At 55.2% G+C, this 26,937-nt stretch overlaps 1 protein-coding gene across 2 annotated transcripts in view; it reads left to right on the top strand.

Moving 5' to 3' along the window:
* The window catches only part of KLHL29 (kelch like family member 29), a 318,791-nt gene that overhangs the window by 267,707 nt on the left and 24,147 nt on the right, over window positions 1-26,937 (top strand). The gene's annotated exons all lie outside the window — the stretch shown is intronic.

The raw sequence follows: 26,937 nt of genomic DNA, 5'->3' as shown, positions 1-26,937 counted from the left end.
ACGGCACCCAGAACAGCCTGTGAGCTCCCTTTCTCTTTCCCTTCTCCGTGCTTGGCCCTCCTCCTTCCTCCCTCTCGTGCCCACTCCTCCTCTTCCCATCCTTCCTCTACCCTCCTCCCCATTGTCCTCCCCCACCCTACTCACACCCTTCGAGGGTCCCACCCTCCTCCACCAAGGCCAGCTCCAGGGTGGGGGTCTCCACCTTCCAGAGCTCCCAGCCTGTGCCACCAGAGCTGAAGCCCTGCCTGACAGGCTTGTGAGGAAAACCCCCTGAGCCCTGGACACCAGGGTGGGGAAGATGCTCCCGTCAGCACAGGCTGCTGAGTCTGGGGCTGACAGGGTGACAAGATCTGGCTTCACCGATTGCTGATTAGAGGGGGGCAGCAGATTAGAGGGCAAGCAGCCTCATTCGGGCTCCCCACAAGGCTCACAGAAGCGCCCCCCAGGTGCTCAGCACAGGCCCCACGTCCCCTTAACACTGGCCGTGGCTCCTCTGCCCAGAGGCACGAGGCTCCGTTCTTCTGGGCCGAAGCAGTCTGGAGGGGAAGGGGAGGTGGCTGTCCATAAGGGGCCATCCCGTTGTCTGTCGCGGGAGGTGAATGATGAGCCAGTCAGGAGCCGCCGCTGCCAAGAGGCCTTCCGGTTGTTGAGTTTGTGTCCGCCCGCCTTTCCCACAGCGGAATTGAGTGCAGAGGCGGAGGAACTCACACTGACATGCTGACGCAAAGGAAAGGGGACTTTGGCCTCTGGGAGCTGAAGCCACAGCCTCCCTGCCTTGCCCGGCTCAAATTGCTGGGCCGGTCAGAGGGCCTGGGAACCAGGTCTCCTCAGGAGAGACCCGTGAGGCCCAGAGTATCTGTGACGTCCCGGTTTTCTGGTCAGAATTCGGAGGCCCCAGCCTCAGCGTGGAAGAGTAAGCCTCTCCTCAGCTCACCCCAGCGCAGTGCAGCCTTCACTCACTCTCCCCACCAGCCAGCATCTTGATGGTCTATTTTCATGTCTGTCTCCCCCACTCAACTGTGAGTGACTTTAGAACACCCCCGCCGCTGACCGATTTAGCAACTGTGTATGAAATGTAAAAAGGTACCCTTTTCTAGGACCCTTGCCTGCCACCTACCAGAAAATTGTCATAACGAAGGAAACCTAGGATGTGCGTGAGCTGAATGGCACCCCCTGGAGTTGTGCAGTGTGCAACTTGAGCAACCCGTCAGCAGCGGCGCTGGGGGACTTACTGAGCTTATTACCTTCCAGACACTCTTCTAGCATGTTCCATATGTTGACCCATTTAATTCTTACAACTCTGAAGTAGGTATGTTCATGACCTTCGTTTATGGAGGAGGAGACTTCGGTTCAGAAATGTGAAGTAACTTTCCCACGCTTACCCAGTGGGTCAGCGGGTGGACACCAGGCAGTTGAGTGTCAGCAGGGTCCTCAGCCCCAGAGCCTTGTCCTCAACCTCATATTCACTTCCATTCTCAGCGCTGAGTCCCGGGTCTGGCTATGTGAGTGCTTGGCAGGTGCGTGTCCAGCGTGAGGACAGAGGGGCCTGGCTTCGGCTCAGTTCAGCTCCCACTTCCTCCACCACTGAACCTGTTTCCCCATTTGGAAAATGAGCAGCTGGTCCCAGATCAGAGGAGGTGCCCTCACTCACGCCCAACTGTGCCCAGCACTAAAGCGCCCTGAGCCTCCCCATGAGATCATCCAGCCCACCAGGCTTCCTCCCCAGGGCCTCCTGCAGCGAGGCCCTCATCCAGGCCTGGCCAGCCTCTGTGGTCTCAGTTCTCCCTCCCACCCCTCAGGGTTCCCTGGGTGGCATGCCGCCTCCCCATCTTCTCCAGCCTCCGTGGTCAGAGCAATCTTCCTAATGTGCCACCTGGCCAGGCCCTCCCCTGCTTGGAGCCCTTCAGGGGTCCTCCTTTCTCACTAAGCCCCTCACCTATTGCTCAGGCCACCTGTGCACCACAGCACTGCACCTGCTCACAGTGCCCCTCACACCACCCCTATCTAGACCTATCTTTAGCCTGTTCCTCCTCCAAAAACTTCCCCGGACCCCCATACCATGTGGAAGCCCCCAGGCCCAAGTGCCAGCCTAGGGCAGACAGGTCTCTTCTCTGTGACTCACTCTTCTCTCCAAGGTGGAGGGTCTTGGGGACATGGCCTGGGCCAGAGACCAGGCAGGCATGGACCACGACCACCCCCTGCCTCACCAACTGAAAGACAGTATGCTGACATCACACCTGGCTTTACCTAAGGTGGCTCAGGTCACTTCAGCTCCCTGTCACTTCCCCCTCAGCCTGTCTCTTCTGATTTACACAGGTGCTCCCACCCGAGCCAAGGCAGCTTGTCCTCCCTGGGAAAGTCAGGTGTGGGCTTATCAGGGTTCCCAGCCACCATCCCCGGACCCCCTGCAGCTGCCAAATGGAAACCAGAGCTTCCACATAAGGAGCTGCCAAAAACCAGGTGTTCAAGCCCCGCCAGAGAGGCCTGAGGAGGCAGGAGAATTCCAGGAAGGGGAACACTCTGTCCCAACAAGAGTTGGTTCTCATAGCCAAAAAGGGACAAGGGGCACAGATAACTGTCCCCACAGTCCCCAGCTCATCAGGCTCCAGCCTTCTGGGAGTCCAGCCCCTCCCCTGTGGCAGGTGGCAGTTGGGGCCCACGTGGAAGCTCCGGGGGTTCCCCAGCCTCTTCCCAGGTCAGTAAGAAGGCGAGAAGCTGGCCGGGCACGGTGGCTCACACCTGTAATCCCAGCACTTTGGGAGGCCGAGGTGGGTGGATCACCTGAGATCAGGAGTTCAAGATCAGCCTGGCCACCACGGTGAAACCCTGTCTCTACTAGAAGTACAAAAAAAAAATTAGCCAGGTGTGGTGGCAGGCGCCTGTAATCCCAGCTACTTGGGAGGCTGAGGCAGGAGAATCACTTGAACCCGGGAGGTAGAGGTTGCAGTGAGCTGAAATCGAGCCATTGCACTCTAGTCTGGGCAACAAGAGCAAAACTCCATCTCAGAAAAAAAAAAAAAAAGAGAGAGAGAGAGAGAAGCCAGGCATGGTGTTTCACACCTGTCATCCCAGCACTTTGGGAGGCTGAGTTGGGAGGATCACTTGCAGCCAGGAGTTTAAGAGCAGCCTGGGCAACATGGCAAGACCCCATCTCTACAAAAAAACTTAAACATTTAGCTGGGTGTGGTGGCATGCACTTATAGTCCCAGCTATCTGGGAAGCTGAAGTGGAAGTATTGCCTGAGCTGAGAAATTTGAGGTTACAGTGAGCTATGATCGCACCATTGCACTCCAGTCTGGGTGACAGACCAAGACCCTGTCTCAAAAAAAAAAAAAACATGAAAAGTTTTAACAGGAGAGAAGCCCAACCTCGGAAGGTCCCACGCTCCTGAAGGCGCCAGCTGTATCCCCACCCCCAGACAGACCACACCTGCACACCTGGCATGGCCTCCCCCTGCATTCCTCACAGGGCCAGGCCCCTGCCCTGCTGAGCTGCACCTGGGGCTGGGCCAGAACCCCTCCTGGCATGGGCAGTGGCAGAGGGAACATGAGTGTGTAATCTTGCTCCTGGGACTAGATCAGTTATCTGGAAGGACGTGGCCTTACTCGTGGCAGAGTAGAGGTGTCCCCACAGTGCCCCCAGCACTTGTCCTGGGGAAGGATCTCCAAACTCATGAGCAACCCCCAGGCCCATTGGGAAGAGGGGAAGAGAGATGATGACTCACTGAGGCTTGAGGCCCTGAAAAGCTATTTGCTGGGAGCTCTGGAGCCAACTCCCCCCAAATGCATGCTCGAGAACATCTCTCTGTATGGCTGCCCTGTACTCCTGAGCCAGCCGAACTGTGCCTGCCCTTGTATAGGAGGAGACCCTGGGCAGGTCGCCAGGTATCCTCTAGAATCCATGCTCCAAGGGGACAGCCAGTTGCTGTATCCAGCGCTTGGCACATGGTAGATGCTCAGTAGACACTTGTTGAGTGTATGAGTGAATGAATGGCTCCATCTGAAAGGATCAGTGCTGCCCACAGTACTGAAGCACAAGCTCCAGATGCTCCATAGGCACCAGAGCAGGGAGGGTAGAACCCAGGAGGATGGGGCAGCTCCAGCAAGGATGCAGAGGGGGCTCTCTGGGCTCCTAGGGGGTCTTTCAGCAAAAGTCATCCTGAAAAAATTTGACTTGCAGTGATCAGCTTCAGTGGTCTTAACACAAACTTAATTCAGTTTTTCTGCCCTCTCACATTGTCTCGTCTAGATATTTTTGTAGGATTTAACCCTACTGTCTTACTATCTATCGCCCACCGACCATAGGAAATTCCCTTTTTGATGGGTCTTCACTCTGTGCAGGTCCACATCGTGTTCTGAGCAGTGATCAAGTGTTCCTCTTTCTCCTGGAGGCGTTTGTTGTTTGTTGATCAATAGATGGTGGGGGCTTTGGCCAAGATAAGCCTTTGGCCATGTGAGGCCTTGACAGTTTCTAGGACTGCAACTTCTAATCTCTGGCGGTTGAGTTCACCAGCCCCTCCTGGGGTTCCAGCCCCTCCTGGTGTTCCAGCCCCTCCTGGTGGGTGCTTCTGGCCTTCCCTCCCTCCCCAAATGCAAGAGGCCCCCTTACCACCTGAGGACAGAGCCCTGCCCTGCCCCTACTTCTAGATCCCCCTGGGTTTTACCTTGGCTCCTTCAAGGGGTCTGCCCCTCCCAGGGGTCCCACCCAGCTCACCTCCCGAGCCACCTCTCCCCAGCCTGGACCCACCCAGCTCGCCTCCCGAGCCACCTCTCCCCAGCCTGGGCCCACCTACAGACTGCCTATGGTGCTCCTTGGACTTGGGCTTCACCTTCCCAAGGAACCCCTAAATCTTCCTGGGCCCCGAGCCTGACTGCCTGGGGAAGGGTGAGCAGGAAGCAATGAAACACAGCGGTGGGTTGAAAGCCGTAAATGCAGGGCTTTGAATTAAGCAGAACCGGATTCAAATCTCCACTCTGCCACTCACTCGCTGTGTGGCCTGGGACCAGTGACTCTCTGCGCCTCATTTTCCTGGCCTGTACAATGGGGGCACTCTGTCATAGAGCTGCCCTGAGGATTCCAAGAGTGGATCTCATCAGCGGTCTCCGAGAGGGTGGCAGGTGGGAGGCGTTTCAAAGTGCTGGGCTTCCCCTACCGCGCCCTGCTCCTCTGCTACTTCTCGCTACTCCCAGCTCCCAAACCCCGCAGCTGAGGACGAATGCTATGGAGTGAGATAGATGGTTGCAGGCACGAGGCGGGTGTCATGAAAGCGCCCCTTTGGCCCAGTAGGAAGCAACCCAGAAGTGTGCTTATCCTGAGTTTATTGGGGTTTCCAGGTAGGGGTCCCCTCCTCGCCTGCCTTACACGCCCCAGCCCTAGAGCCCTTAGGTCCCCGCGGGCTGGGGCGGGGTTGCCTATGCCCGGCAGGAGAAGGAGGTGGTGACGCGTCCACTCGGGCCGCCCCGCCCCGCGGCTCCGCCGTCACGTGCGCCGGGGAGGGGACCACCGGGAGGTTCCCGGGCGAGCGGAGGTGGCGCGTCTGCGAGCGCCTATTTGCATATGCGCACCCTGGATATTTATAACTTCTCTTCAGCCAGTTCCAAGTTATTGATGTCTTAAAGTGACTTTAATCTGAGCCTTCTTTTCTCCAAATGGGCTTTTGATTTCCGGAGTGATATTATACATGGCTGTAAGCTATTGACTGAGCGATTGCCGTTGTGTTCTCAATGTGCTGATGCTGAAAATCTGCGATATAAATAAACTTCCTCTGGTAGAATCATTATAAAGCACAAGCAGCAGAAATTTATGGAAAGAACAGATTAAATGCTTAGACTTAAATTCTTCAGTGTGCTGGTTGCCCTAAACTGCTGTGTCTGGAGTTTGGGCTGCTGATTCAGGTGGAAAAAATCAAACGGACACATCGCTTGTCGGTGCATTTTTACTATGATCTATTGTGTTGCCAAAAGAGAAAGCTCAAAAGCTGCCATTGATAATCCTGGTTAAAACTTGGAATATAAATTATTAAGACGTGTAGTTTCTTTTCCGAGTGGTTGGGGACTGGGGCGCGTAGCACACTAAAGAAATATAACATCAATATGCGCTTATGCATTGTAATGCGGGACATTTTTATGCCCATAATAAAACATTGCGCCTACAACTATGTTTATGAAAGCAACAGACAGGAAGATCCATAATGCCACTTAATAGAGTTAATCACCTCCCATCAGAACGTTTTAAAAAGCTTTTTATTGCATGTTGAAAAGCGCTGACCATAATTAATACACTGCACGCTGTCAGGTGCCAATCAGAGGGCTCAAGGCAGCAAAGGGAACTTTCCAGCACACTGGGGCAGGGACGGTTCTTGGGACTCTGTCCAGGTGTCTCAGTGCCAGGATTTTAGGTCGACTTTAGCCTCTGGTTGAACTATGTCAAACATTGGGCTCTGGCTGGGGCTTTGGGTCCTAAATTTTAAGCTCTGAGCTGTGGATGTAAATTCTGAGTTTGTTCCTGTCTCTGGATTCTGGGCTTTGGACTGGCCTGGGGTCTCAACTCTAGATCCTGGGTGACCCTGAGCAAGATCACCGCACAGAACATGTTTACCCAGGGCGAGGAGGCGGGGATAGATGTTTCCTAACAGTCTTGGGTTTGTTTGCCATCAGTTTGATGAGTCCGGTTGACCATAAACATGTATCCAGTGGGCCCTCCCTGCACCTCTCCCTTTCCAACCAGTTTTCCACAAAGGGGAGGGCAGCACCCGCTGTGCCCACGGCTGGCATGTGGGTGAGGGCCAGTCCTTCAAGACAGCAGCCTGCCATGGGACAGACCCCAGACTCATTGGCAGGGCCAACCACCAACCAGTCAGGAGGCTCCGGGGCCAATCACTCCCCTTCCCCTCCAAAGGAGATGCTTTATCTCCTTTGTCCCTTTTCCCACAACCACCGAGTGACAGGAGCCATAGGGAATCTCCCAAACAGCCTAGAAAATCTGAGGAGGTGAAGGGCCAGCCTGAGGTAATTAAACAATAAAATTGCCCTTTAAAAGTGCACGGATATAGTGCTCTCCATGGCCTGGGCCTCTCTCACGTGCCTGGGTGGTGACTCGGGTGACTGGTGGCTGAGCTAGAGCCACTGGTACTCAGACGGAGAATGTTCTGAGTGTGAGAGCTCTTTTTCTTCCTGAAAAGTTGGACCAACAAGAACTAGGAGTGAGGACGGTGAGGCCAGGCTCTGTATCCTGACACCACATGGCGGATTTCTCTCCACTGGACTGGAATCCACCGTGTGTTACAGCTTGAAGGGCTGGATTGCCACCAGGGGCGCAGGGCTTGGAGGGATGTGTTGTCACCAGGAGCCCAGAGATTTCTATGCTTGAAAAGTTGCTGTCACAGGCCTTTGGTGAGACAGAATCATACCTGAACTGACTTCCGGTGCCCAATGGGACACTAGTCACTGAATTTCCATCATGGCCTGAAGGGTTTGACACCCCTCTGCCATCTCCCTACCACCAGTACCCCTGCGAAAAGTGAGACCCATGCTTAAATGAACTTACCTTTTCAACTAGGGAACTGTCTTGGTCCATTTTGCATTGCTCTAAAGGAAGACCTAAGGCTGGGTAATTTATAAAGAAAAGAGATTGATTTGGCTCATGGTTCTACAGGCTGTACAGGAAGCATGGCACCAGCACCTGCTTCTTTGGAGGCCTCAGAGAGCTTACACTCATGGTGGAGAGCAGAGGGGAGCAGGCATCACAAGGTGAGGGCAGACAGAGGAGAGAGGGAAGGGGCACCATGCTTCTTTAAACAACCAGGCCTAGGATGAACTAATAGAGGGAGAGGCCTCTCATGACCGTGAGAGCTACACCAAGCTATTCACCAGGGGTCAGCACCCATAACCCAGACCCCTCCCACCAGGCCCCACCGCCAACACATTTCCACATGAGATTTGGAGGGGACAAATATCCAAACTATATCAAGAACCTTTTCCAAATACGAGCTGTATACTGGGTCCATGGGGGACACTGTCCATTCTTGCCTTCTTAGAGATGAGTACCTTGGTGGGACAGGCCCACACCTCACCCCAAGTTGTGCATGAAGTCACAAGGACAACTGGAGAAAATACTGAGGCATAGGTGTTGTGGAGGAAAAACTCATTCTATGCATCAGTCAACAAAAGTGTACTGAGCACCTACCCTGCACAACAAACCAAACTCCCTGCCCTCAGGGGGCTCACATTCAAGCTCCCCAAAGCCTCCCAAATGATGACAGCATCCACGTCCCAGATGCAGCAGCTAGAGAAATAGCAAGTTACATGTGCCTTTTCCAAGGCCGCGTAAGACAAGCTGAGTGAGGATCCCCAAAACCAGGGCAGTGGTCTCGGGTGGATCTTCAGAGCCACATCCCAACCCCCTTGCCAAGCTCCCTCCACCCCAGGCAGCAACTAGGGAAGTGTGCCCAGCCTCGGCTTGGGGAGGACACTACAGTGTGTGGTGACCTGTGGGAAGAGAGCAGTTCCTCTCAGTCTTTCTCAGGGACCAAGGCCAAAAGCCAGCAGGTTGCAGAAGTTGCTTATCCTGGAGGCAACAAAGCAAGGGTGCCTTGAAGTTATGGAGACCATGACTGTTCCACAAAGCCCGGCAGAAGGAGTTGCAAATGAGTGCTGGATATGCAAGGAGCGTCCATTGAGGAAATGTGCATGGGGCACTCACCTCTGATCGTGACTGAGCAAGTTTCCTTCTGAAGTCCAGTGCCTCCTGCTTTATGAAAGTGAGCTGTAGGGTGTGGTCAGGCAGACAGCGCATGTGGAGCACCCAAGATCAAGTGCCCAGCCACAGGCTGGCCCACCCAGACTGGCACAGAGGTAAAGGCAGCCCATCCCTCTGTGGTCACAGCTGTCCTCCCAGCAGCTATCAGGCACCTGGCAGTTGTCAGGGCTCTTCTCTCTGTGCCCAGCCCTGGTAGCCTTGGAGTGCCTACTGGGCAGTTGCTCCCAATCCCTCCCTGGCCAGTGGCCTTGAGAGAGCCCTGCGTCCTGAGTGAGTAGGGGAGGGGGCTGTAGTGGGCAGAGTCAGGCTCAATGAGGTTCCCTGGGGGACTTCTGGGATGAGTTTGCTAATAGAGATGTCTGTTCTGGGAGGTCGTGATACCACCTGTCATTAATCCGGGCACTCTGCCCGGGGTTCTCACCAAGAATTCGTAGGTGGCTGCTTGCAGGCGGGTGAGTGATTTGCAAGGACCACAAGAATATTTGCATAAACATATGTATGGAAGTGTGTATTTATTTGCATTCATTTGCATAAATTGCTGGCTCTTTGAGCTGTCGTTCCTTAATTTTATTTTTTTCAGTAAATTTATTTGAGCTCTGAGCACAGATCCGGACACTTTGGGAGTGAGAACAAAAAGGCAGAAACATACTCTTGAATCAGAAACTTGTGGGGTGAAGTCTGAGCCTCAGTATGTTTTTAAAGCCTCCAGGTGAGCCCAGTACACAGGCCAGGAACCAATGCGAGACAGGACCGGCCTATGTCAGATGTCAGATCAGGTCAGCCTCCCTCCTCTGGGCAGGTCACCTCACTGCACCTCTCCCAAAACTCAAAAGCAATGAGGAGTGTGAAGTGCCAGTGCCATGCCAGCACGTGGCGATCACCCAGCAAGTGCTCACCAGGCCCTGCTTAGCGTCCCACCACTGCACGGTGCCATCCTGTGTAGACCTGGCTGCTCCTCCTGGCCCTGCCACCCAGGGCCCTGGACTCCACCCCTAGGACCCTGAGCTCATGGATAGTGCGTGCTCCACCCTGGGGCCCGGGGTCTGTTCTGTCTGAGGCACACAGTCATTTCTCCTTCGAGGTGACTTCCAGGCTGACAATTCCATCACTGCCCAGATGCCTGGGAAATGTATGCTTGTGATCGGGAGACCACCCAGCCCTGCTGTCCTCCCTCTGTTCCTCTTTCCAAGCCAGGAGCGGGCCAGGCACTGAGGCTTTGCAGGCTTTTGCTTTCCCTGGTAGGCCCTGCCCGGGGAAGAAGAACGCTGGATTTCTGGAAATGCCTAAAGCACTTCAGTGCAGTTGTTGCCAGGGTCCTGCCCCTCTCTGTGTTATTTTTTTCTCCTGCTCCCTGTTTGACATCTTCCCTCCATCGTCCCCCACCCAGCTGGCCCAACTGCATCATCCCTGGTCACTCTGTGCTTCCCTACCTTGAGTCTCTGCTTGTGGATAGCCCTTCCTCCATGGCTGATGGCTCAAACCCTGTCCATTCAAGACCCAGCTCAGTGCCTTCTATCCTACAGCATCTTCTCCAAGCCAGCACCTGTTTCCCTCAATCACTCATTCAGACCTTACCTGAAACCTACCTGAGGCCAGAAGCTATGCCAGGCACTGGGGTGCAGAGACCAGTCAGATGCAGGCTCTGCTTCTGAGAGCTTTCCTGAGGAGTGAGAGCTTTTCGGAGTGGGGAGCAAGTCCACCACTTCCCCCCACCAGCACCTACCTTTGCGCCCCTGTCGAGCAGGTGCACCACATTGGAGGATGCTGCTCAGAGCAATGCTGCAGACCTTGCTAACAGGAGACAGAACAGTCATACCTCGGCCTGCAGAAGTCCAGGGAGGAGGGAAGTGGTTTCAGAAGCTCCAGGGGCAGACGGGAACAGATAGGAGCTGAGGGGGCAGCTTCTGGTGGCAGCCGAGGTGGCCAAGCCCACTCCTCTCCTGGATCCATCTTTGCTGGGACAGGCGGGGTTCTTCCTGGAACCTCAGGGAGCCCCAGAGCTTGGTTTGCAGACCCTCCTGATCCCCCGGGGCAGCCAGGCTGGGGAAAACCAGGCTGGGGAAAGCCTTTTCCCCAGCCTGCCCCCAGGCCTGGCTGCAGCCCCCACTCACCCAGACCCTCAGAGGTGCATGGTCCCCACTGCTGCTCCATCAAGGCCCCGCAGGGCCACCCTCAGTCCCTTCCCCTCACCTCCACCCTCCAGAGGCAGCACCCACCCTGAGAGGGAGCCAGCCTGGGCCTCCGCAGCAGAGTGTGGGAGCCCGGAGAGCCCGGAAGTGGCACAGCAGGGGCAGTGTTATTCACCACCGAGGCTGAGCTGAGCAGGAAGGCTGTGGCCCATGGTGGGCAGGAGCCACTCCCATGTCAGGCCGAGCAGCACCTTCCTCATCTCTGGGCCGGGGGCTGTGGAGTCTAGGAGGACCTGGTCCTGTGTGACCACAGGGGACCGCAGACTCAGCTGATGACAACCCCCACGCGGCCAGGCTGCAGCATCTCAGTGCCCCCAGGCCAGGAAGGCGTCTCTCTTCCCATTTGGTCAGGGTCATTCACTCAGCCAGCAGATACCTCTCTGCCCCTGCTGGGTGCTCAGTGCTGGGAGTCCCTGTCCATGAGCCACCCCCGGTCCAGAGAGAAATAAACAGACTCAACAGAGTGCTCAGCCAAGTGTGATGGGACCACAGAGTGGCAGCTGATCTTACCGAATGGGTAGATGTTTTCTGAACGAGGACGAAGGAATTCCCTGGCAGAGGGAATAGCCCAGGTGCCACCCTCCTCTTCCAGGCTCCCACGCAGCCTCCGTTTCCCTTCCACACAGTCCTGCCCCACTGAGTGGATAACTGTACATGCAGAGGAGGCTCCTTGAGGGCAGAAAGCCAGGTTGTTGTATCACTTCTGCCCCCTGCACAGGGGCCGGCACACAGTGGGGGCTCCCTGAGTGCTGGGTGCCCCGTGAACAGCACCCGTGGCCCATGCTGGACACAGCCTGTTGGGGAGACTGGTCCTTCTCAGCGTTTGTGTTCATGTAGGGGATGGTCCCCACACTGTGTGGCTGCCCTACCACCCCCAGTCAGCCTCTGAGCACAGTGGCCAGTGCCCGGCTCATTTAGAGCTGAGGCCCCCAGAAGCCAGGGCTGCAGCCGAGTACACAGGCCTGGCCCCGCCAGTGCAGGACAGCAACTCTTGGGTAACTGTGTCCATTGGATTTGTAAAAACAGGGCCGTGGTATTATCACAGAATCTGGTAGGTTCTGCTTCCCAAGAAAAACAGACTGTCAAGTTAAATACATGTGGGGAGGGACCCAGGCAGAGAGGGTTGTCAGTAAAGCCAGAAGCTCAGCTGAAATGGTAGGGACCCATGAAAGGTCCCATGCAGGGAGAATTGAGCCAGAAGGCCCCAGAGCATGGGCCGTGTGCCCAGTTAGGCCTCTCCTTCCTGCATCTGGGGTCTCAGGCGTGTAGATCGTCACGTGGAGCCCAGTGAGTGCCAGAGGCTGCACAGGGCTCTGGGAATATCCGGGGAGGGAAAGGCGGTGGTTCCACCTACCTGAGCTCGCGGCTAACTGGAAGACAGGATTCAGCAGGCAAAGATCACACACCCAGGAGGAGGGATTGGTCTGGGACGCAGGGAGACCAGGCACAACCTGGGGGTTGGGAGGACGGGGGTGTCAGTACAGCCCACCTGTTGGTCCTTTCTGGGACCTCATGAGACCAGGCCGGGTGCCTTCTCACAAGCTGGGGCACGACTGCACTCGCCGACCGATGTGATGGGCAAGGGGGGTGTGCTGGGCACCGTGCCTGCTACACAGGGGCACCGAAGCAGTGTTCCACCCTTGGCAGGATGAGGGGCTGACTCCCCATCGTTGCATGGTCCCCCCGACCCCCAGACCTGACATAGGCCTCCTAAGGCAGACCTGACCCCCTGACTGTGTGCCAGGGCCTGCGGTGGGGGCTGGTCACCTGGAGGGCACAATTCCACTTTCTTCTTTCATGCCTATTAAGATTTTCTAATATTCCTCTAATGATGTGGAGATTACTTGTATAATCTTAAAAGATCATTAGAAATATGAAAAACTAGAAATGACTCTTGCGCTTTTACCTCCCCTGAAAATGGCAGGAGGCAGACATGTTGCCCTAAACTGACCCGGGCCAGGATGGGCAGGAGGAGTGGGCACAGAGAACCAGGGGCAGACACTCCTCCTGGAAGATCGTGAAGGGTACAGAGTGGACAGAGAGGGGAGGGGTCTCTACACACACGCACACACACACGCTCTCCCTCCCCCTCCCCCTCCCCCTCTCCCTCCCCCTCCCCCTCTCCCTCCCCCTCCGCCTCTCCGTCCCCCTCCCCCTCTCCCTCTCCCTCCCCCTCCCCCTCTCCCTCCCCCTCTCCCTCCCCCTCTCCCTCCCCCTCCCCCTCCCCTCCCCCTCCCCGTCTCCCTCCCCCTCCCCGTCTCCCTCCCCCTCCCCCTCCCCCTCCCCCTCTCCCTCCCCCTCCCCCTCCCCCTCCCCCTCTCCCTCCCCCTCCCCCTCCCCCTCTCCCTCTCCCTCCCCCTCCCCCTCTCCCTCTCCCTCTCCCTCCCCCTCTCTCTCTCCCTCCCCCTCTCTCTCTCTTCTCTCCTCCCTCCTAACCCCACATCCTCCCAGCTGTGACTCCTCCCTCGATGGGACTTGCAGTGTTCTGAGCTGTCATTAGCTCCTGGCATCTGGGGTTTCCATTTCATTTCCCTCTTTACCTAGGTCACTACACTGATTGTACTCCCGGCTCTGGTTCACTAATTCTTGCAAATCCTTTAAAACTATTGATTTATTTGCTGGGACTATGGCTCTCAGAATTCTTGGGAAATAATGGCTTTTACTGAAGCAGGAGGAGACCCATGTTTCCCCGTCTCCTTGTGGCTCTCTCCTGCCTGCCCCCATCCCCAGTTCTCTCTGCATCTCTTTCCACTCCTTCTCTGAGCCAGCCCGTCACCTGGTGCAGGTGGCTGACTTTCCCAAAGCCATAGCAGGCCAGATCTTGGAAAGATTTGGTCTTCAGGAAGAACACAACAAAGCGAGGTTTCATGAGCACATGGGAATTTAGGCTTTGGGTTTGCATCTGTGGCTGTCGGGCTCCTCATCCCTTATGGAAGAATAGCATTTCCTCGTCCAGGTCCCTGTGACGCTTCTATTTCCAAAGCACACCACTCTTGTGGGTCTGCAGCTTTGGATGCAGAAGCCCTGAGGCTGCTCACTCGGCCTTTTCCCAGCCAGCCCCTCCCCACACCCCACAACAGCTGTTCACCCAGCTCCCCAGGACCCCCAGTGGAGGCCAGTCAGCCAGGGCCTCCGAATGGAAAGACAGTAGGAGGTGGTCTCATGGGTAGATGCAGAGCCAGCCACCCCTGGAACCCAGGGCTGCCCACTGGCAGGGAATGGAGGGCAGCGGGCTCCTAGGGGAGACTGCACCCATGTAGGACCCCAGGGGGACTGTCTCTGTGACGGGCCTGGCTGCACCGCCTCCATTCCTGCCCCAATTCCCAGCCTCATTCCCCAGCCTCCAATATATACCTTTCTGCTTCGCTGACAGAGCTGGGTCCTGTGGTTGGCATCCCAGGCCCTGACTGGGACAGGCGCATGGATATGTCAGGCCTATGATAAATGCCACTTATGGCAGAGCCTGCCCAGGCCCTGGGGGAGCATAGCTTTGTAAGTTCATCACAGCCACCATGGCCATCACTGTCTTTGCACTCCTTCTTGGAACTTCGAAGTCCAGGGCCAGAGCACCCGACCGGCCAAGCCTAGGCCTCATGGCCACACGCCGGCTACCAGGGAGCTACCTCCCCTGGGCCCCCACAGTGACATGGCCCAGATCCCCCCATCTTGGGATTATCCCCAGCAGGAAGGGGTTCCGGTGCTGAGCAGCCAAACTTACCTCCGTCCACTCCGGTGGCTCCTTCCCCATCAGACTTGAGCTCCTTGGGGACAGAAAGTGGCTTCCTCTTCATGGTCCAGGCCTGGCATGAAGGAGGCCCATAAATATGCACTGAGGTGCTGAGCTAGTCGATTCAGAGTGACATGCCCCCCCTCATATGGGTCTGGTTCTCCACTGGAGACAGCCAGCAGTCGCCCCACAGCCCTGCACTTCCTGGCCCCACTCCCCGCCCCCCAGCCCTGGCCACCCACCCCTCCTTCCTCAGAAGGCCTCTAGCACCACAGCTGACCATCCCTGCAGCTCTCTCATCCAGCTTCTCACTGTGGGCACCTATGTCCACACTGAGCTGCGTGCTCCCCCGGGACAGGAGCTGTCTTGCTCACCTCTTGCCCCCTCCTCCCCAGCTCTCACCCCACCCCAGCTCCAGGTGTCGGCCCGGTGTCCTGTGCTTTGTGGGCACCTGATGATATGCTTTGGGTGCTTGCCTATGGCCTGGGAAATTCAGACGAGGGGTCAGAATGGGCTGGAATGGCAGTGGGCAGCCCGGAAGAAGGGAGCTCATGATGGTGTGAGAAAGAAAGCCCCAGGCCAGGGGAGCGTGGGGAGGTGGGCCCACGCGTGCAGGGTCAGGCCACTCGCAGCTGCTTTCCAGCAACCTTTTCAGTGTCAGAGACAAACCTGAGGCTGTCAGCCTCCCTCGTGAAATCCACCAGTGGCCCCCAGCCTGCTGCAGGAAAAAGATGATGGGTTGGTTTGCTTGTTTCACTGTCAGATATGGGTTTGCCTTGATCTGCAGCTTTTCCCTCTGCTTCTCACATGCACAGGCCTCATGCTCACACACACATACACAAGGGCACAGACACGCACCCATGCCACATGCTGTCTCCCACACACATCTACACAGACACAGGCACAGACACACACCCACACCACGTGCTCACATGCACTGTACACAAGAGAACACACATCCATCCTCACACTCGCACACACACACAGACACATACACAGGGTACATGCACACGTCCACACCACGTGCTTGCATGTACATACACACACAGGCACGTACACACCCCCATACCACATGCTGTCTCTCTCTCACACATACACACACGGGCACATTCACAGGGATGCATACATGCCCCCACACCACATGCACCTATACACATATGCATACATGAGGGCGCATACACACACCCATGCCACATGCTCACATACATGGGCACATACACAGGGGTGCATACACACCCATACCACCTCCTCTCACACACACACATACACACACCCCCCTACACAGACACATACACAGGGGTGCATACACACACCCATGCCACATCCTCCCTCTCACACACACACACCCCTACACAGGCACATAACACAGGGGTGCATACACACCCATACCACCTCCTTTCACACACACACATACATACACACCCCTACACAGACACATACACAGGGGTGCATACACACACCCATGCCACATCCTCCCTCACACACACACACCCCTCCACAGGCACATACACAGGGGTGCATACACACCCATATCACCTCCTCTCACACACACACATACACACACACCCCTACACAGGCACATACACAGGGGTGCATACACACACCCATGCCACATCCTCTCTCTCACACACACCCCTACACAGGCACATACACAGGGGTGCATACATACCCATACCACCTCCTCTCACACACACACATACACACACACCCCTACACAGACACATACACAGGGGTGCATACACACACCCGTGCCACATCCTCTCTCTCACACACACACACTCCTACACAGGCACATACACAGGGGGGCATGCACACACCCACACAACATGCTCTCACACACACATACACACATTGGCACACAAGGGTGCATACACACGCTCTCCCCCATGTTTGCACACACCATATGTTCGCACCCACACCTTTGTACCCACCACATGCTCAAAAACACACACGTAGATACACGTGCATGCACACACACTCACAGCCATGTGTGCACACAGTACATGCCAGCCACACCAGTGACCTTCAGTCCCTAACATGGCCTTCTCACACCTCAGCCTGTGTTCGCATCTCACCCCTGCAGCCAGCTGGGGCACTCCTGCTCACCTTTTGAGTCTCCCCTCGACTCTGTCAGGAAGAACGAGCCATCCCCTCCTCAGCGCCACCTCCGCCCAGCACTTGCCCCGGTCAGACTCCACTCAGGGCATTCCAAGCACACAAATGCTCTGTGAGTGTGTCTCCCTTTAAACTGTGAGCTCCCCAGCTCTGCACACATGCCAATTTCCATGTGACCCCAGCACCCCCCCTCCCCCCGCCAGTGCCTGGCACACAGGAAACAGCAGTTTAATGAGTAAACAAAGGGGCCAAAAGACACAAGCCATCTGAGGTTCCCAGAACTCAGGGTCTGAGTCTGCCTCTGAAGGAGGATGTCAGGGCCCCAGCCTCACTCAGCAGTGGACATGGTCAGCTGCTCCAGGGCACCCTCTAACCCCTATAGAGCTCCCCTGGCATTCTGCCCTGACCCCAGGGCGCTCAGAGCTCTCCAAGGTGCTGAACTTGGCTCTTGCCTCTGGCCCCAACTATCTGTCCTGGCTTCTTCAATCCCTCCAGCCAAGAACCACCCCATCTTCCAAGAGCCTACCTCCAGTGGAAAAGAAGCAGCACCTCTGAATAAATAACGCTGTAGACAGAACACAGTTCTTCCACATGAAGACATGGAGGGCTATGAGCACAGGGGGAGGAGTGAGACCCACCCACCCCCACCCCCACCCCAGACATTGGATTCAGTTCAGTTTCTGGGGCCAGGCTCAAGTCTCTCTCTCCTCTGGCCTTGAGGACCAAGGCACCTCAGGACACCCCACTCCCTGGTAACAAGTTCTAACCCCTGGTGGGGCCAGCTACCTCACAAAAGGACGGTAGGGCCACCCTGCCCCTAAATGCCTGCCCCTCTGTCTGCTCCCAACTGCCTTGGCCCCTCACCTGGCCCTCCCCCAGCCCACCTTCAGGCTTCCAGTCCCCACAGAGCTCTTCCAGGTCCTGCCTTGACTCCCCTGGATGTTTAATTCCCCACACAAAGTCCTCTCCACCTCCGGCTCTGGCCACTCTAGAACTCTTCATACCACTAGCCTTGACCCTATTTCTCACCCAAGTCTCCCAAGCCCTGGCCTTCTCCCAAGGTCTCTCAGCCCTGCCTGCACCCCATGACATGTTCTTCCTCTCCCGCTCGGAATATTCCCATCACCCGTCGGCCTCCATCCTCCAAGCAGGGGAAGGAGCCAAGTAGCAACCTTTTTGCTGGAGGCAGGAGGAACTACGTGCTGCTAGTGTCAACCAAACCAGGCACTTGCTCCAGCTGCAGCCATGGAATTTGCTCATGGCCTTCCCTGCTCAGCCCAGGACCCACCCCCAGCTCTGCAGTGCCCACCCTCTGGCCAGGCTCCTTGGGCTGGGGATGGGGTCCTGACACTCTGCCCCCTGTCGTCCTCCGTTCCTTCCTAAACAAGAGACCGTACCCTTTGACTCCTACTCTGAGCCCACAAGGCACGAACTGTCCATGAAGATGATCTGTTCTTGGTTTTTGTTTGGGTAGATCTTATGATCCGGGCAGCTGGGACCCAAAGCCTGGAGAGAACCCTATTCTGCAGAGCGGCCTCAAGGGCTCCAGGCTGCACCTGTGCTTGGCGGCTGCTGGGGTGGTCACTTCTTCCCAGGAAGGCCATTTAAGGCTCTTCAGAGCCATTGGAGCTGAACAGAATAATTAAATCTCTCCCCAAGGAGGACCTAAATAATTAATGTGCCAATGCTTTAGCAACTGTAGATTGCATACGAATTGCAGGGTTATCGCTGTTATTAGCACCAATGTTGCCTGAAGTCAGAGGGGCTTGACTTTTACATTCTGTCCATGTGATTCCACACAACTGTGGTATTTCAAATAGTTCCAGTGGATCACATTTGAGGGAATGTGATCTAACCCCCTAGCACACATCTGCATGTGGTCTGTAACCCACAATGAATTCCAATCAGAAAGGAACTTTTTGTGCAAAACATGGTGCCAGGTGCTCAGGGGGCCAGAGAGAAAAGCCCTCCAGAAGATCACAAACTAGAAAGGAGACAGACAGACAGACATTCCTCCGTAATAAGGCAGCCAAGGGTCTCTACTCCAATAGAGGTACCAAGTCTCATGGGACCATAGGAGAGGGTGAAGTTAATGGCAACTGGGGGAATCTGTAAGAATTTTTAGAAGTTGGAATTTTTTTTTTTTTTTTTGTAACAGAGTCTGCTCTGTTGCCCAGGCTGGAGTGCAGTGGCACGATCTCAGCTCACTGCAAGCTCTGCCTCCCGGGTTCACACCATTCTCCTGCCTCAGCCTCCTGAGTAGCTGGGACTACAGGCGCCCACCACCACACCCGGCTAATTTTTTCTATTTTTAGCAGAGATGGGGTTTCACCATGTTAGCCAGGATGGTCTCGATCTCCTGACCTCGTGATCCGCCCCCCTTGGCCTCCCAAAGTGCTGGGATTACAGGAGTGAGCCACCGTGCCCGGCCGAGGATGGGATTTTAAGTGAGGCTTACAGCCAGGCATGGTGGCTTACACCTGTAATCCCAATGCTTTGAGAAGCCGAGCCAGGAGAATCGCTTGAGGTCAGGAGTTTGAGGTCAGCCTGAGCAACATGGCGAGACCCTGTCTCTACAAAATAGTAATAATAATAGGGTGAGGCTTAAGGAATGGACAGGACCCTAGGAAGCAAGTGTAGGAGAAACCTTGGCCAAAGGCAAAAAGAGAAACATTCAAAGTGAAGGAACAGGATGAACTGCCTGTGAACTTAGAGAGAGAGTTGGGGGATGTGTGGAACGTGATAGAATATGAAGCTGTGAGCACAGGTCAGGTCAGGTCATAGAAGCCTGCAGGAGCCCACGGTGAGGAGTTGTTTGGAAATAAGGGATCAAGGCAGCCCTTGGTCTTGTGGACCCTAGATGAAGAAAGAGCCCCCACTCAAGGTCACAGGAGGATTGAGATGAATCTGTGACTAGATCTAGGTCTCCCAGTCACACTACCCACGGCCCAAGCTGGCAGCCACCTCTGTTCAGTCCTTGGACCTAAGGGACAGGGGCACAAACCCAGGGAAAGAGAAGGGAATATTTCTGTTAGTTTTATGATGATTTCAAACAATGTTAAGGAGAAAAATAGAAGTGAATTTTCTATCATCTTAGAGGGTATGAGAATGTTCCAGCTGGAAGGCAGTCTTCAGTCCCACCCGCACCCACTGGTGTGCAGCCCTGGGTCAGGGGCTGTAGGCACAGAGGGGACCTCTGAGGCCAGATATCACTGCTCAGTAAATAGGCCTTGTCATCCAGTGTCATCAGTCTGGAAACAGCAGGCTAGTGGGCGAGGTTGTAACTGTTCCTAGGATTTTGGCTCCCTTTTAGATAAATGGCAGAAATTACCATTTGGGGAATTTGTAAGTCCAGGCAACCCTAAGTCCAGGCAAGAAGTCAGAGTGTTTCATGGTTTCTAGGAGGGTTTGCCTGTGTAGGGCCTCAGGTGTCACATGTCCAACTCAGGCTGGACAAGCGATCCACAGGTGCCGCCTGCAGGTGGTTTCATTCTGTCTCACCTGGAAGCTGGAGCCCTCTCTTGGCCTTCAGGGTTTATTCTGAGGCCAGCTCTTCTTTGGAAAAGAAGTAGGGGAAGAAATGTATATCTGATCAGACCGGGGAGGGAGGGCAACATTCCTCTTGGGAGGCGCGTGGAGCAGCAGCGGGACGTTCTGTTTGTGTAAAGCCCCCATTTGTCCCCACAGTGTCAGCATGCGTCGGGCTCCCTGCTCCTGGATGAATTACCCTCTGGGCCTGCCTGACACTGTCTTTGCTGGGCTTTCTCAGTATATTTCACAACTGCTCTGAGTTTATAATTTTTTCAGGTCCTTTATCAAATATGTGTCATGCATACCAATGGGATGGGAAGCATTTATCACCTAGCTGGGTTCTTACTTGAGCTCTGAAAAAAAATGATTTGGCCACACAACCTTTCTCAAGGCTCTGATTTAATGGACTTCTCTGCTGCAAAGCCACTGAAATTCTTTGCCTTTTAATATTTGACATCTCTTCCTCTTTATTACCATCTCACACAGCCCTTATAGTCCAGCCGGAACGAGCCCATTAGTCTCTGACAAATAACTTGTGTCGTTTGGTGAAAAATATGCAGAAGTTTGGCTGCAACTTCATCTCCAGCCTTGGTTCTGTTTGTGGCTTCACTCTCCTCTAGGCAAAGCATCCAGCTCCAGGCAGAGCCGCCTCAAGTCCCTACTCCCTCATGCCACTTGCCGCTGCATCCGCAGAGCCATTTTACACTAACCACTTAGAACCAATGGGGTTTGAGACGGGTCATTAGAGGGGATATCTGGTCCATAACTAGGGGGTGAGAACTGAATGTGAGCCACGGCCTCAAGAAGCTTTGCTCGCTTTCACTCACTCTCCAGGGACCCCTGGCACCACCACCATAGGAACGAGCCTGGGCTAGCCTGTTGGAGCATGAGAGACTGTGTGGAGCAGAAACGAGCTGTCCCAGATGAGGCATTTAGACCAGCCAGTCTCTGCCAATATCAGCCAGGCCTGACCTAGATCTGCTGAGTGTAGCCCAAAGTGCCAAACCTGAGTCACAGTCTAAATAAGTGCTCATAGCAGCATTGTTTACAATAGCAAAATGGTGGCAGCAACCCAAGCGTCTATCAAAGGATGAATGGTTAAACAGTATGTGGTATCTACATACAGTGGAATATTAGCCAGCCTTAAAAAGGAGGGAAATCCTGATGCATGCTACCATGTGGGTGAACCTTAAGGACATTATGCTAGGTGAAATAAAGCCACTCACAGGACAAATATTGCATAATTCCACTTATAAGAGGGTCTAAAATAGTCAAACTCACCGAGACAGAAAGTAGAATGGTGGTTGCCGGGGCTGGGTGGAGGGGAGGTGGGGAGTGGTTGTTTAATGGGCGTGGAGTTTCCGTTCGTGAAAATGAAAAGGATTCCAGAGGATTGCCCAACAGTGTGAATATACTTAACACTGCTGAACTGGACACTTTAAAATGGGTACATTTTACCACAACTAAAAAAAAAAAAAAAAAAAAAAAAAGAATTAGCCTCAAACTGAACTAGCAAAGGTGAAACCAACACAGGGAAAGTTCCCTGAGCACTTGAGTCCATCAATCTATTCATGCCTTGTGTATCAGTTAGCTCTTGCTGCTTAACAAACAATTCTAAAATTCAGTGACTTAAACACTGTGTTTTAACAACAGCCACTTATTTAGATTGTGATCCTGGTTTGGCAGTTTGGACTACACTCAGCCAATCTAGGTCAGGCCCGGCTGATATTGGCAGAGACTGGCTGGTCTAAATGCCTCATCTGGGACGGCTCGTTTCTGCTCCACACAGTCTCTCATGCTCCAACAGGCTAGCCCAGGCTCGTTCCTATGGTGGTGGTGCCAGGGGTCCCTGGAGAGTGAGTGAAAGCGAGCAAAGCTTCTTAAGGCCGTGGCTCACATTTTCACAGGGTCACTTCCACCACATTCTGTAGTCCAAACAAATCACAAAGCCAGCCAAGATTCAAAGGGTAGGGAAATCATCTCCATCTCTTGACGGGGGAAGCTACAAAGAATATTTGCCATCCATCACACCAGCTATATATATATATATGTGCCAGGCCCTGTGCTGAGTGTCGAAGATAAAAATATAAATAAAACATAGTCTAGTGCAGGAGGCAGACATGTAAATAAATAATTACAACTCCTAGTATCTATAAAGAAGTGAGCACAGGTTGTTCTGCCAGCCTCCGGAGGAGGGCGCAGGGCAGGGGGTGTGGGAGGAAGAGGGGAAGGAGGCAAAGAGGCCCAGGACAAAATAACACTTTCCCTGGTGGTGAAGGATAAATACTGCTTGGCCAGATGGAGGAAGGGGAGGGAAGATCCAGGCAGAGGGGACGGAGACTTGGAGTGGGGACGTGTGTGGGGTGCAAGGAGGCTTTGCTGGGGAGCAAAGGGCCGCCTGGAAGTGGAGGAGGAGCTGAGGGAACAGGGAGACCTCCCAGAGAGCCATGCTACCCCTTCAGCCCTGAAGGATTTGTGTGGCCAGGGGCTGTGAGGAGCTGCAGTGTGGAGGTGGCCTGGAGGGGGACAGGCTGGAAACAGGGAGACGTCCTCAGAGGCTGTTGCAGTGACTCAAGTGAAAGATGAGGGCAGCTCACTCAGGGTGCTGGAGGGTCTAGGGCAGGAGAGGCTGGATCCTGAGAATTCTAGGAGGTAAAAAGATGGGACTTGGTGTGATGAGGGGTGGAAGGAGTCTGGGGAAGGCCTGCGGATTGCGGGCAGTGGACCGTCTTCCACGGGAAGAGGAGCTCCATGCTGGGCGCTGAGTCGAGCATCCTGGGCGTGCAGGAGGCAGTGGGGAAAGGGGCAGAGAGGCCTGGGACAAAAATCGGAGCATGGGGAAGCCACTTCCGTGAGCAAGGCCAGGGTGTGCAGTCCCACAGACGTAGGCGGGAGTCCCACTCAAAGCTGAGGAGACCCAAAAACAACCTCTGGGGCCGGCCAACAGGGACGGATGCTGAGGCCAAGTCTTCACCCCACCTAGTAGGCTCAGCTGCCAGGACTGCACTCGCCAGACCCCACCGAGCCTCCGTCCAGGGAGGGCCTTGGGTCTCTAGGCCATCTTCCCCCGCAGAATCCTGGAGCAGGCTAGTGCAGGGTGCCAGGTGCTTCTGGAAGTCCACTCTGAAGACCCAGCCCCAAGGCCTGCAAACCTCCCACACCTGAGAACAGGCCGTGTTGTTGGAAGGTCTCCCCAGACCCCACAGCACCCCCACACACCTCACTTGGAAGCTCCTCAGAGATCAGGGAGTGTCCTTTGCCAAAACATGGGGCAGGGAAGAGGGCAGCCTGTGCCCAGCAGGTCCTGGTGTCCCCTTGTGGATTCTGGGTCTGCCCCCCGACAGGCACAGCCTGAGAGCCTGAGCGCCTGCTTCGCAGGCTGGGCAGGCAGTGGGCAGCAGCCTGCACACACCAGCTGATCGATACTTGGAATGCACTTGGGGCCTGCTGAGAATCCCCTGGTGAGCACTTTCATAAATTGAAAAATTCTTCTGAAAGTGAATAATCTTCCCAAACTGTTAAATCTAGATTTCCACCAAGTGAGATTCAGAGAGAGCAGAAAGCACCTACATTAGGATGGGGACACCTGAACCTCCAAGCGCCTTCCAGGTCTGGCTCCAGAATTCCTGGAGCAGCAGATGTCATAGCTGGGGCTCAGGCTGCAGATAGAATCATTGCTGGGACCTCGATTTGAAGGGAAGGTCTTCAGAAACCCTCAGGATGCCTCGGGCCCCGAAAGAGTAGGCATTTGTGTGCTGTTGTGTTTTCCAGGCCCCTAAGCACTGATTAACTCAGCAAGCATGTGGGGCCACATCTGTCACTCTCTGCAGCGTGACACCCAGGGGGCTACCAAGCAGGTGGCTCTGCCCTTCTGTGCTAGAGGAAACAGAGGCCCAGAAAGCTGGGGTGCTGGCCCGGGGTCACACACCAATTAGTGGCAATGCTGGAACAAGAACCAGGATCCAGGTCTTCAGAATCCCAGCCCAGAATTCTGTCCCCTCCCCTACCGCTTCACTCAAAAAGGTGATGTCATCTACCTGGCTCGTGGTTTGGGCATTAATTCAGCTGGTGACTCTTTCCGGAGATGCGTGTGAGCACGGCAGCTGAGCCTTATCCAGCCTGGCCCTGCAACTGGCCCTGTGCTGTCTCCCCTCCCCCCGGGCTGTGTGCAGGCGCCGCCGGGCTCTCTGCCTTGTCTCTAGCCCAGGCCTCCTCCACCGCCTCCTACCCCATCCCCTAGGTGTCCCACAGGCCCCACCCCACAACTGATCTTCTTGTTCCCTCCCTTCCTGATGTCCCACCACCATCCCCTCCAAAAACCTGTTAGTGGTCTCCATGCCTCCCCCTCCCCACTTCCTTCCGGCACTGAGCCCCACGGGGTCCACACACTCCTGTTTCTCTGTCCTGCTGCTGCTGTGTAGTTCCGGCCTTCTCACCTCTCCGTCGGAAAGACTATCACCATCAGCAGCACTGCACACTGCCACCCGCTGAGCACTCCCTGTGTGCCCGCCACATGCTGTCTCATGGAACCTTCAAGTGCTCTGAGGATGTGGGTCCCCTTTCCCAAGGTCACCGAGCTGATAGGCCCAGTGCAGGTTCACCCTCAGGTCTGGCTTCGAGGCTTAACTCTCTACACGGGGCTATCTTGCCTCCCATTGGCCTCCCAAGCCACTCCCCATCCTGCCTCTGTGTGGATTTGTCTGAAACCCATGTCTAACCTCGCCACTTCCTGTCCAGAATCCCCCGTGGCTCCCTGGTGCTCCAGGATGAAGCTGGAGCTCCCAGGCAAGACTGTTGCGATCTGGCCCCGCTCACCGCCTCATTGTGTTCCCTGTTGCCCATGGCCCTTTTGTCCACCTGCACCTGCCCCCTCGTGCTCCTGCACCCTCCCGCGCCCTGCCGCGCCCGCCCACGCCCTCCCGCGCCCTCCCGCGCCCTCCTGCTGGTGCTCTGAGCCTGTTGGTCTCTGTCTGTAGTTCCCACCCCCCTTGTCCGGGTCTGAGCTCGCCCCATGTAGATCCTTCCTGAAGTTCCAGCCAGAGCCCCCTTCCGCACCCCTGGAGATGCTCTGCTGTGACTCCAGACTCAGTGTGACTTGGGGTTGGCGGGGTCAGTGATTCAGCCTTGCCCACGGCTCCCAGAAGGCAGGGCCTCCAACCCCGCTCCCTGAACACGCATGCAGTGTGTTCTCCAGGAGCCCCTCCCACCGTCTTCCTTGGTCTTCAGCAGAGCCCAGTGTGTCCTCACCAAAAAGGGCCTGCCTGGCAATCAGAGAGCAGAAGCAGGATCCTCAATCCCCTTTTTACAGATGCAGAAGCAGAGGCTCAGAGAGGCAAAGGGTCTTGGCCAAGTGTCAGAAGCAGGGCTGAGGCCAGGAAGGAGTCCTGGCGGGCAGCCGGCCCTGGCCCATGTGGACAGCAACAACCAATGAGGCTGGAGCAGGGGCGATGGCTGGGGGGCTGGAGAGCAGGGCTCAGCTCTGCAGGCCACCCTCTCCCACACATCTGCCAAGGGAAATCGCCTGGCCTGAAGACAGTCTAGGTCATTCTGGCCCAAGGATCAGGGCCTCTGACGCACAGCTACCAGCAACATTAAAGGCAGGTTTTGCCCAGGGGATCCTGGGGGCAGGCAGATGAGGCGAGGCTATGGGGAGCAGTGGTCAGCTGAAGGCCCTAACTTTTGCCAATGAAAGAGAGTGTGCAACCCCAACAGGGTGGCTGGCAGGCTCTTCCCTCCTTCTCCTTTCTAAGCCTTGGGGTGGGTCTGGGAGAAGCTTCTGACATCCCCAGGTCTGGAGCCCACGGGCCCAGGCACTGTCTGTGCCAGCCCCAGGTCCGAGACACCAGGCACAGGTAGGTGTGCAGCAGAGTGGGAGCCTCCGAGGCCACTTCCTGGGATCTGCTGGGCTGTAAAGCAGGCTCTGCCCCATGTCAAAGCCCCAGGAGAGGGTGGGTGTCCTGAGAGACTCGCCTGGGACGTGGGAGGAGGCACAGAGGGTCCCTGTCCCTTGCTTGCTTGCTTTCCCGAAAAGTCCCCACAAGTGTGAAACAGAAGGAGGTGCTTGTCAGGCCTCCCATGGCCCCCTCCTTTCTCGGGGTCTCCTCCCACGCCATGGCTGTGAGTGTCTAACATAAGGGACGCTGTTTTTGCAGGTTTTGTGGTTGTGATTCCTTTGAACCATATCCAGCCCATCTTACATCACAGTGCCATGCTTGACTTGGTCTCCAATACATCGGCACCCATTGGCATTTGGAGAACTTGCTCCGTAGTTATTTGACAGTTTTTAGTTGTCTGTGATAATGTATTCTCTATGTTTCCAATCGTCAGTATGGGAATCTCTCCCCCAGCCTTTCAATTTCTGGGTTTGATTTTTTGTATCATATTTGGTTTTTTTGCTTTTTGAAGTTGTGATTCCTTTGGTTATTAGCCCCTCCCAGTGGCTGCTTGTTTATGCATTATGTTTGTGACTTCTTCTGACTGTCAGTGTTGAGCCAGTCTTGCCAAGAAACAATATCAAGTATTTCCTATTTCTCTACTTCTTGAAAAAAGAAAAAAAACTTTTTTTAATTTAAAAAAAAAAAACTCTTAATGGGAACCTGGCCCTGTCTGTCTTCTCTG

This window comes from Pongo pygmaeus, chromosome 12 (genome assembly GCF_028885625.2).
Source record: "Pongo pygmaeus isolate AG05252 chromosome 12, NHGRI_mPonPyg2-v2.0_pri, whole genome shotgun sequence".
Taxonomy (NCBI): Eukaryota; Metazoa; Chordata; class Mammalia; order Primates; family Hominidae; genus Pongo; species Pongo pygmaeus.
Note: the sequence above shows the minus strand (reverse complement) of the source record. Positions and strands in the feature narration are given on the sequence as shown.